The sequence below is a fragment of the Peromyscus eremicus genome, chromosome 4, assembly GCF_949786415.1.
Source record: "Peromyscus eremicus chromosome 4, PerEre_H2_v1, whole genome shotgun sequence".
NCBI lineage: Eukaryota > Metazoa > Chordata > Mammalia > Rodentia > Cricetidae > Peromyscus > Peromyscus eremicus.
This window is the reverse complement of record NC_081419.1, coordinates 143,920,604-143,932,329: the sequence shown is the minus strand read 5'-3', so window position 1 is coordinate 143,932,329 and position 11,726 is coordinate 143,920,604. Positions and strand designations below refer to the sequence as shown.

The 11,726-nt window shown below is 45.7% G+C and overlaps 1 pseudogene; it reads left to right on the top strand.

Annotated features, from left to right (window-relative positions):
• Positions 1–10,264: 10,264 nt before the first annotated feature.
• LOC131908753 (small ribosomal subunit protein uS5-like) lies at positions 10,265–11,005 on the top strand (annotated as a pseudogene).
• The last annotated feature ends 721 nt before the right edge of the window (positions 11,006–11,726 follow it).

Here is an 11,726-nt window from a genome sequence, read left to right as displayed (position 1 = left end):
TCCTAATCTTTCTAGTCCTCAGATAGGGCCACTCCCTGGTGGCTAAGTGTTCCTCTTTATGAACCCATAGAGGTCATTCTTATTCAAATGACCACAAGGATCATTTAGCCAAATAACATAGCAGGTTCTACCCTAGGGTGCAGGACCCACTGATGGTTTCTGACCAGGATATAGTCACAGGTTTGAATTCTGTCCTGTGGAGCTGACCTCAGATCCAGTCAGAAAGCAGTTAGTCACCCCCATAACAGTCACGCCACACCATTGTACCAGTGGGTATATCTTGCCCGGCCAGTTGATATTTTAGCTCACACTGTATTTATATTGGACATACTGTTCTAGATGTTTATAAACAAGCAAACAAAACACATGTCTTAACATCATCCTTTGTAGTGGTGAAGAAAACTGAAGCTCATAACATGGAGAGAACTGGTCATGGTCTGAAAGTATTGCTTAGGAACCTTTCTGGGGAAATATTGGATATATCAATAATAGATAGTGGTATTATCAGTACTAGTAGAGAACAGATAAATCTTGATTTCTGGAAAAGTTTGTAGTGACCACTCCCTGCAGCACTATCATTTGAAGTATTGGGTAGGAAAATTACAAGCTGTATATAGGGGCTGGAGAGATGACCTAGTAGTTAAGAGCGCTTGCTGATCTTACAGAGGACATAAATCTGGCTCCCAGCACCCACACGAGGAGGCTAACGGTCACCTGTAACTTTAACTCCAAGGTGTCCAACATCCTCTTCCAGACTCCAAAGGCATCTGCATTCATGTGTATACACACACACACACACACACACACACACACACACACACACAAATAAATAAATAAATAAATCTTTTATTAAATGGTGGGCATATTTGTGTCTCCTTCTATGAGATTCTTCTAGACTTAGAAGCCAGGAACAGTTTTCTCCAGTAAAACCAGAGAATAATGTTTTTCAAGCAAAAGTATAAAGATTTAGCCAATAGATTTCTCTTCCTCTGTAGCTATTTGCGGCCAAATTGTCCATTTTTATCTAATTCTGATAAAATAAACCCCACATCTGATAATGGCAGAGATAAGGAACAATCAACACTGTGTCCCTCAAGATCATATCCAACATCATCCCACTTCCTGTATCTACAGAACAAACATACAGTAGTGGGAATTCTGTTTATACAGTGTCAAGATGCTTTTTAAATCTCCTCCATAAGAGTGTGGCTATCACCAGCGCAGGGAATTTGAGCTCCCCTGAGGAGCAAGTGCAAGAACGTAAGCCCCGATTAGACAGCGCTGCCCAGGGGAGCTGAAAGTAAACAGACTGAAGCCGTGGGACTGCTGAAACTGTAGAAAGGCCTTGAGCTTTGATCGTGAGGAAGCCCTCCAACTGCCAGGTGCACGCCGCCGTCTGAGAGCTGTGTATTAGCAGAGTCCAGCATCTACAGGGGGCACGTGTCTGCAGCCTTCTAGTAAGCTTGACAATGAAGTCTGGCTTTGTTGGGTGTTGGAACAATGAGATTTTGTGCAGGACTCAAAGGCTGTACTTAGTGCGTTCAAATCCAATAAAATAAACCCTTGGAGTGTCTCCACTGAGAACCCTGGGTATGGCAGAGGTCACATTCGCTGACACCACACTCCACACACCAAGCGTTGACACAGACCAGACAAACCAATCGACAAGAATCAAGACTGTTCTTACCACCGAGGAAACAGTTCTGTGTTTTCTTAAATCCCAGATTTGTGGCTTTGTATGAATTGAAGCACTTAGTTCTGCTCCCCAGTCTGGTTTCCTCCTCCACTTCCCCACAAAAGAAAGGTCAAAGATTTTCACTTTCTTGTCATTTTTTGTTTGGATGTGGGGGTGGGGTGGAGTATGAACATATTCCTGCAAGTTCATGTGTATGGGTACTCATGTATATGTGTATGTGTGTGCAGAGGCCAGAGGAATTCAGGGACTGTCCACCTTGGATCTTTTTTAAATTGATTTTTTTTAATTATGCATATGTGTCCATGAATGGGAATATCCACACATGTGCAGGTGCTGATGAAGGCCAGAAGAGGATGTCAGACCTCCAGGAGATAGAGGAACAGGTGGTTGTGAGCTACTCCATATCAGTGCTAGGGACCAAACTCAGGTCCCCTTCAAGAGCAGCAAGGGCTCCTAATGACTAAGTCATCTCTCCAGCCCCACACCCTGTTTGGGGGGACATTGTTGGTTGATTAGTGGGTTGGTTGGTTGGTTGGTTGGTTGGTTGGTTGGTTGGTTGGTTTTTGAGACAAAGTCTTTCTATGTAGTGCTGACTGTCCTGGAACTTGATAGACCAGGCTGGCCTTGAACTCACAGAGATCCACCTGCTTCTGCCTCCAGAGTGCTGGGATTAAAGGCATGTGTCACCACTCCCACCTTGTTTTTTTAAACACACGCACACGTGCACACACGCACACACACATACACACAGCAGGCTCTTTCACTGGTCTGAAGCTCCTAAGTAGACTAGTCAGCTGGCACACCAAGCCGTCGGGATCCTCCTGCATATACCTCTTCAGCTGTGGGGTTACAGATAGACATCATCATGCCTGGCTTTTTACATGGGTTCTCAGGATCAAACTCAGGTCCTCATATTTGTGCATCAAGCATTTTACCAACACCAACTGAGCCATCTCCCCAAGCCTTGGTTGAATTTTCTAAACTTATTTCCAGTTTTTCCTAGTGACTCAAAAATAAAAGAGTAGCCATTGGCATCGTGGTCAATCTCTGAGCCCTGAGTCACACAGACGAAGTATTTAGGGAGACATTATCTAAGAGAAATCTGTCTAGTTACTTGCACGTTATGCTTTAAAAATGGGGTGTGGTCAGAGTTCTCCGGTAACTTTGAAGAAGAACTATGTGGGTTATTATTACTGAGCTGGTGCTTGTAAAGGTCAAAGCTTGGAATAACCAATCCTATTCACCGTGTGTGGTCGATATATGTGATTGACAGGCTGGGAGGAGAGCTAAGTGTCGTTCCACCCAATCCCGTTCTGCACACTCCAATCTCTCTTCCCTCGCCAACTTTCTCACAATGCATCTGTCTACCACAGTCTCCAGATTGTAAGATCTACGCTCTGCTCAGAACAAAAACCAGTAAAGACACAGCACCCAACTGGCAACCACCAAGGCCATGCCCACATTTCATCCAGAAGGAAGTCCCAACAGCCAAGCAGAGAGCAGCGACGGAGATTCGCAGGGATAAACACCGTCAGAAGGCCAACCAGAGGCTGCCTGGCGTTCCCTTGTTTCCAGCTGTAGAAATGGGCAGTGGAGGCAGATCTCCCGGGTCCTATTAACTGAAGGAAGAGTGGTGTTTCTACTCCAAAGGCAGAGCTGTCTCTGGGTGAGTGGGTGGACCCAGAAAATGTTGGCCCTCCCTAACACCAAAAAGACTTCTGCTAGGATCGTGTTTCCCAGACTGTAAACACTGAGACTCCTCTCCAAACATGCAATAAAAACCGCCCTCTCTTCTTTTTCCTGTGCTATGTACGATTCAAATGTAAATCCTGATAAATATCAGCCTGCAGTCTCCAACTTCAATAAACACGGGATTTTCCCAGAAAGGACACAATAGCTTCTGATGCAAAGGAAGCATCCTTGGGAGATATGTTATAGCTTCTCCAATGTATGTGTTCACTGGAACAATTTTTGTTTGTTTTGAGACAGGGTCTCATGTAGCCTAGGCTGGCCTTGGACTTGCTATATAGCCAAGGATGACCTTGAACTTCTGATCCTCCTGCTTCCACCTTCCACAGGCTGGCATTACAGTTGTGCCTACCACTCCCGTGAGCTTCTAGGGATGGTACTCCGGGTCTCTGCATGCTAGGTAAGTAGTCTAACAGCTGATATACAACCCCCGTACCCCAGTTTTTAGAACTAAAACAAGATGATGAAAACCTACCCAAGGGGGCAATGACAATAACCCTTGTCACCCAAGAAAAGCCTCTTTCTACAAATGGAAAGAACACACTGGTATCAGTAACTGGAGACACCAAGGATGAGCTTTAATAAATTACAAATCTAATCAGAGTCAAACAGTGTTTTCTCTGAGAAGCAAACACAGAAATTTTCCTTCATCTGTCTTAGATCAAAAGGCCAATTTTCTCCTGTTCGCTTGGAAAGGAACCTGTCCTGGAAGTCTCTTTTAAGACATGAGTCATTAAGCCTCAGCATCTGCCAGGGGATTCAGTCATTTTGTTTGTTTCTGGAATGTATTCCCACTCTTCACTTACAACTGGGCCCCACAATTTGTTCAAACTTTTTCTGGCATTTCTGATGTGTTCAGACAAAGACCAGGAGCTTAAATCTCACTGAATTGACTGGTTGGGCTGTTAGCAAAGGGAACCGAGCCACAGGACTGAGACCATAGTTGCTGTGTGTCATTGGGACATGATATCTCCCGACACCAGGGGCCTTCTGCTGGTTATAGGACCCACTGAACTGTAAATACCCTACCTCACCCTACTCCACCCTACCTTACCCTCTCTACCCTACCTTACCTCTACCCTACCTTACCCTACTTTTCCATACCTTAACCTCTATTCTTTCAACATTGGGAACACTAGAGGTTGGCAATAAGCCAAGTAAGCAAAAATTTACCTCTTGGAACAGTCTAGAAAACATACAAAAAAAGGATCCATTTTGCTATAACATTGCCATCTCTGTCTTAACAAACAAATGAAAAAGATAAAGGGGGGGGCCGGTAGGAGTAAGGCTTTGGTTCTAAAATAGAAATCACTCAGGTAGGTCTCTTAGTCACGTCATTAAAGAGTGAATATAAATAATACCCTGGCTCCCTGGCATCTCGGAGTTTCACATGCATCATTAATTGGTTGTCTGGTGTTATTAATCATCTTTAAGATTGACAGCAACCAGGACGAAAGAGATCAAATAACTGAAGAAAGATCACACACCTAACCCAGAGCTGAACCAAACCCGGACGTGGTGTTCCTCTCTGTTTACAGTTCTCATCAGGAAGTGAGCTTCTCGGCTATCCCGGATCTGAGACTGTATCCCACGGGACAGTTCCCAGGCTTACAAATTTCTGGGTTTTTCTTTTAAGATTTATTTATTTTTATTTTATGTGTATGAGTATTTGCCTAAATGTCTGTACATCATGTGCATGCAGGGGCGGCCAGAAGAGGGCGTCAGATCCTCTGGAACAGGAATTAAATGGATACTTGTGAGCTGCCGTGTGAATAGGGTACTGGGATCAGAGTTTGGGTCCTCTCCAAAAGCAGCTACACTGCCACAGCTGGCTTTTTTCACGTGGATGCTTGGGTTCAAAAGCTCAGGTCCACTTGCATACACAGCAAATTCTTACCCACTGAGCCAGCCCTGTATCATAAATTCTTTTGTAAATTTTCATGTATTTATTTACTTAAGACACCTTCTCTCCATGCAGTCCTGGCTAACCTGAAACTCTCAATGTAGAAAAGGCTGGCTTTGAACTCACAGAGATCCTCCTGCCTCTGCTTCCTGAGTGCTGAGATTAAAGGTATGTGCCACCAAATCCCACTTGCTAGTTCTTGGCTACAGTGGTCTTGACATTCCCATTCACTTCAGTGTCCGGCCCTTCTGCCATGATGGCTTCCATGGCGGCTTCTTGTCTCCAACTACTTCCCGGTGTATCTGTGGCAACACATGCCTGCCTATGCTGGGCCCTGGCCATGGGGGGACTGTGGGCTCCTACAGCAGCTACACTTTCATTAGAACTGAGAGAGGAACCCAGGAATGCTGTGGAACAATCTTTGTACACTGTGAATATATATTATTCTCATTGGTTAATAAAAGAGCTGACTGGCCAATAGCTGGACAGGTAGAGGTTAGGTGGGATTTGCAGACAAAAAGAGAGCTCAAAGGAGGAGGAGGAGGAGGAGGAGGAGGAGGAGGAGGAGGAGGAGGAGGGAGAAGTCTCAGGAGTTGCAAGGAAACTTGGAGAGAAGCAAGATGAACTTGCTGTGTTGAAAAAGGGCAGAGGGTAGATAAGAAATATGGGTTAATTTAAATTGTAAGAGCTGGCTAGTAACAAGCCTGAGCTATCTGCCGATCATTTATAATTAATAATAAGTCTCTCTATGGTTATTTGGGAACTGGCTGGCAGGACAGAAAAGTCTGCCTACACAGGAAGGGTTGCTGGGCTGATGGAAACGGCTTTGAATCTTCTGATCAGCCGTGAGAACATAGACCATCCTTGAGCCTCTGAATCTCTTTCCCAGCCTGTAAAATGTGTGTGAAGGAAGGGCCTTGCAGCCTTCCAGGGAAGACCGCAGGACATCAGGTGTAAAAACCATAACATGGAGAGTTACCCACACAAATATCATCAATTGCTTTTATTCTCCATAAAAACAAAATTCACCAAGAAAAGTTTGGCAAGAGGCTCTTTGTAGCTAGAGTTTTCCTGCCTGGCCCACAGTCAGGACAAATCTCTGTCACCCGCCAGTCCCACAGCCGCTCAGACTCAACCAAGTAAACACAGAGACTTATATTGGTTACAAACTGTATGGCCGTGGCAGGCTTCTTGCTAACTGTTCTTATATCTTAAATTAATCAATTTCTATAAATCTATACCTTGCCACGTGGCTCGTGGCTTACCGGTATCTTCACATACTGCTAGTCATGGCGGCGGCTGGCAGTGTCTCTCTGCCTCAGCCTTCCACTTCCCAGCTTTATTCTCCTCCTTGTTCCACCTATACTTCCTGCCTAGCCACTGGCCAATCAGTGATTTATTTATTGACCAATCAGCAACACACTTGACATACAGAACATCCCACAGCAGCTCTTTAAAACTAAAAGTGGCCGGGCGGTGGTGGCGCACGCCTTTAATCCCAGCACTCGGGAGGCAGAGCCAGGCGGATCTCTGTGAGTTCGAGGCCAACCTGGGCTACCAAGTGAGTCCCAGGAAAGGCGCAAAGCTACACAGAGAAACCCTGTCTCGAAAAACCAAAAAAAAAAAAAAAAAACCTAAAAGTGTTCACAGCCATGAACTATGGTGATATTTTATCTGTACTGAAATGTGATTTTATTTGTATGTTAATAAATAAAGTTGCCTGGGGGTCAGAGCTAATAGCAAGCCATAGCAGAAGTCTGGCAGTGGTAGCACACACCCTTAATCCCAATCACATGACAGGCAGATCTCTGTGTGTTCAAGGATGCAACCAGCATGGAGACACACGCCTTTAATCTCAATACCAACCATAGAAGACCTGGAGGTCTGTATAGATGGGCAGTGACAAGGAGGTCATATGGTTGGGTTTACAACCAATGAGAAGGCAGAACAAAAGTCAATAAAAAGGACAAACACACAGGAAGTAGCACTCTTGTGGAGAGATAGGACAGCAGCGGCAGTGATGGGTATGGTTTTTAGCTCTTAGCTATTGCTCAGACCTCTTGGGCTATTAACTCTGCATTTGGCTCTGTGTTTCTTATTTAATAAGACCATTCATCTACAATGAACTCCAAGGGTGGAAATGGGTGAATACACTGAAGCAGGGCCAGTATTGGATAAATCAGACCAGAAAGATTATATTGGTGGCCAAAGTGGAGCGAGATTTGCACACTGGTTTGCTAACAGCTGCTTCTCCAAGCCCACCAAACCTTTGTAGGCCACCCTGGCTGCCTTGGCTGATTCCTGGAACCATCTGGAGCCTCACAGGAACCAGCCAATGCAGGGTTAACCTGAAGGTCTGCAGGAGGCCCCTGTCTAACAGCCTGCAGGCTTCTGATCTCACCTCTTAGCAGGCTGTCCCCTCAGCTCCCCTCACCAGTGGGGAGGGACTTCCTTTATCTATTTGCACGGCTTTTTATGGCCCTAATCTGGACGGCCACCTGAATGCTTCATAATAGGAGACTAGTTAAATAAATTATGGGATGTCCTTTCTGTGGAATAGCACAGAGCCTTATAAAGAATGAGTCAGCCCAAGACATCAGCATGAAAGGCAGCCAGGGTGTATCATTCCACGAGTCACCGAAGCATATATGCACTATAATTGCTTTTGTGTAAAAGCTAATTGAACAGACACCTATGAGTGACTGTATCTATATAAAACAAGACCTCGTAGCTTTCAACCTATGTCATATATTATTGTTCAGAAAAACTAAACATCAACAGGACAGAAAAACTAAATACACTGTAGATGGGCTATTTCTGTCTTCATTTGGAGTTGTTGGCCGTTGTGATGTCCTGTACTTGGTCCTCAGGGTAATAGTAGAAGGAAGCAAGGCCTAATGGAGCCCATCAGTGTGCCACCCTCAGAAGAGGTTGTGGGATACCAGCCTCTCTCTGGCTCCCACTGGGCAATGTGACCTCTTCCCCATACTGCACTTGACCCCATCTGAGCTGATCCAATGCCAGAACTATGCCCCTGAATTCTCAAAACTGTGAGCCAAACAAACTTCTTTATAGCATAAATCTGCCTTGGGTGTTTCATACATTAGCCTGCCTTGGGTATTTCATAACAATAAAAAAAAGCAAACCAATAAACTGTACCCCCTAGTAACTCCACCCACCTCTATATCCTAACAAGAAGTGAAAGCATGAAAGGTTTGTGGGTGCTGGCACAGCAGCATTACCATAAAGAGTCAAAAGGTGGAAACCATCCAATGCCCGTGACAATGAACGGACAAGCAAAATGTGGCCTGTGCACAAAGCTGTCCGTGCACAGAGGGAACAAGAAGGTTAACACTTGGCCACACAACATCCATTGTGCAAAGCCAGACCGAATCCCAGTGATTGTGTCGTCACATTTATGCAGAACGTCCAGAATTGACTGATGTACAAAGGGAGAAGGAATGAGTGAGGGGCTGGGCATGAGGCTCAGATAGTAATCGAGTGCTCACAGTCTGCTCATTTATACCACGCCCGACCACCTACCTAGGGGTGGCACCGCCAACAGTGGGCCGGACCCGCCCACATTGATCATTAATCAAGAAAATGTCCCACAAGTTTGTCTACAGGCCAATCGGATGGAGGTAATCCTTCACTTAAGGTTTCTTCTTTCCAGACAACATTAGCTCTCATCAAGTCAACAACAACAACAACAACAAATATATATATATAAAACCTAACTAGCACAAAGACCATCTTTGTCATAGCAAATTTGAGGCCAGCCCAGACTACACAACACTCTGTCTCAAAAAGACCAATAAATAAATAAATAAATAAATAAATAAATAAATAAATAAATAAATAAAATGAATAATCAACACACATTAACCAAGTTAAAACTTGAGAACACTACTGCAATTGGACAAAGTCAGGCCAAAGGCCTAGTCATCGTGTAGAATGTCCAGAATTGGCCAATGTGCGAAGGGAGAAATTAGGTAAGTAACTGCGGAAGGCTAGGACAAGGAGAAGAGAGATGATGGATGAAGGGTTAGGGCTCCTCTTTAAGGAGACGAGAAGATCTGTGACTGACCTTGGCTATGCACCTGTGAGTAAGCTGGAAACCGGAATGGTTTGCTGTAGGGCATGGGAGGTATGGAGTGCAACACATTTCCAGAAGCACTTAAAGGCACGAGCGGAGGCTGGGTCATCACAGAGAAAACACAGTGTAAGCCAGTGGGGCAGGGTGGGGGTAGAGAGTGTGTGTGTATTGGGGGAAAATCTGCTCTTTCAGTCCTAGGGGTCCAGAAAGGTCTGGGAAAAGTTGCAGCCTCTCAGCCAGGACCTGAGGAAGTGAGGAGACAGTTGTGTGGACTTTGGAAGAGCACAGGAAAAACCAAAGCATGTGTCAGGAGTGTGTGTGACCCAGAGAACCAACAGGGGCCTGTGCCACTGGGACAGAAGCCAGAAGGAAATGATGGGAGAGGCTGGCATGAAGTCCTGGACCTCACATCCTGGTGACCAGGACAAGCTGAGGCTCAGAGCACTTACCTGTTCACAGGAAGACACACACCAGCCTGGTAGAGAGTACCAAGTATGGGTGGAGGGGAGGGAGGAAGGGAGGGAGGGAGGGAGGGAGATCACTAAGAATACATTTTTAAAAAGATGAATCTTCTTCTTCTTCTCCTCCTCCTCCTCCTTCTTTTTTCTTCTTCTTCCTTCTTTCTTCTTCCTTCTTCCTTCTTCTCCTTCTTCTTCCTCCTCCTCCTCCTCCTGTTCCTCCTCTTCCTCCTCCTCTTCCTCCTCCTCCTTCTTCTTCAGGAAAAACACCAAAGGGCAGTCAACACTGGTGCAGTGGGAGTGTCCGAAGGACCCAGGGATCCAGGAGTAGGAGGCCAAGGACAGTCTTTGGCCTTGGCCGTGGTTGAGGCTATGGTGCTCATGAAGGTAAAGCTGAAGACAAGGGGTGGATCCCCATCACCAGACTGGGCCACCTGGTCAAGGACATGAAGATCAAGTCCCTGGAGCTCTCCTGTTCTCCCTGTCCATTAAAGAATTTGAGATTATTGACTTTTTGGGGAGGCACATCTCTAAAAGGTAAGGTTCTAAAGATCATGCCAGTGCAGAAGTAGACTTGGGCTGCCCAGAGGACCAGGCTCAAGGTTTTTGTCACTATTAGGGACCACAATGGTCATGTTGGTATTGGTATTAGGTGCTCCAAGGCGGTAGCCACTGCCATCCGAGGGGCCATCATGTTGACCAAGCTCTCCATCCTCCCTATGTGGAGAGGCTACTGGTGGAGCAAGATTGCCAAGTCCCACACTGTTCCTTGCAAGGTGACTCTGTGCTAGTGTGTCTCATCCCTGCCTCTAGAGACACTGGTATCATCTCTGCTCCTGTGCCCAAGAAGCTGCTGCTGGTGACAGGTATTGATGACTGCTACACATCAGCCAGGGGCTGCACTGCCACCCTGGGCAACTTTGCCAAGGCCACCTCTGATGCCATCTCCAAGACCTACAGTTACCTGACCCCTGACCCCTGACCTCTGGAAAGAGACTGTGTTCACCAAGTCTCTTTATCAGGAATTCACTGGGCATCTTACGAAAACCCACATCAGAGTCTCTGGTCAGAGGACCCAGGCTCCAGCTATGGCTACCACATGAAACTTTCATCACCCTAGTCAGGTTTCCAGGACCAAGTTGTGCTAGACGCGCCAAGGATCTGAGTTCAGATCCCCAGGGCCCACATAAATACCAGGAGGGCACCATAGCCTGCCTATAATCCAGCCTGGGAAGGTAGAGATGGGGGATTCTCCAGAACAAGCTGGCTAGCAAGAATAACCATATGGATGAGCTCTGGACCTGACTGAAAGATCCCACTTCATTGAATGAGGAGGAAGAGCCATAGAGAATGTTTAATCAACTTGTACATGTACCCACAGGCATGCATACCCACACCTCATGTGTGTTCACAAACTTGCAAACATGCGTATACACATAGGCAAGACACACAAACATGTGTCACACACACACACACACACACACACACACACACAGAAATGGAAAAAGCAAAAAGAAGTTTGGGTATTTTGGTCTTACTCCACAGACTCTAATCTATGAGGTAACTATCGGTTAGTACACTTTACAGATGAGGTCAGGATTACAGCTTCCTCCATCACTCTCATTCTGGGACTACTCTTTTTTTTCTGATTTTTTTTTGTTGTTGTTGTTGTTGTTTGGTTTTTTGTTTGTTTGTTTGTTTGTTTGTTTGTTTTTTCAAGACAAGTTTTCTCTGTGTAGTTTTGGTGCCTGTCTTGGATCTTGCTCTGTGGCCCAGGCTGGCCTCGGACTCACAGAGATCCACCTGGCTCTGCCTCCCAAGTGC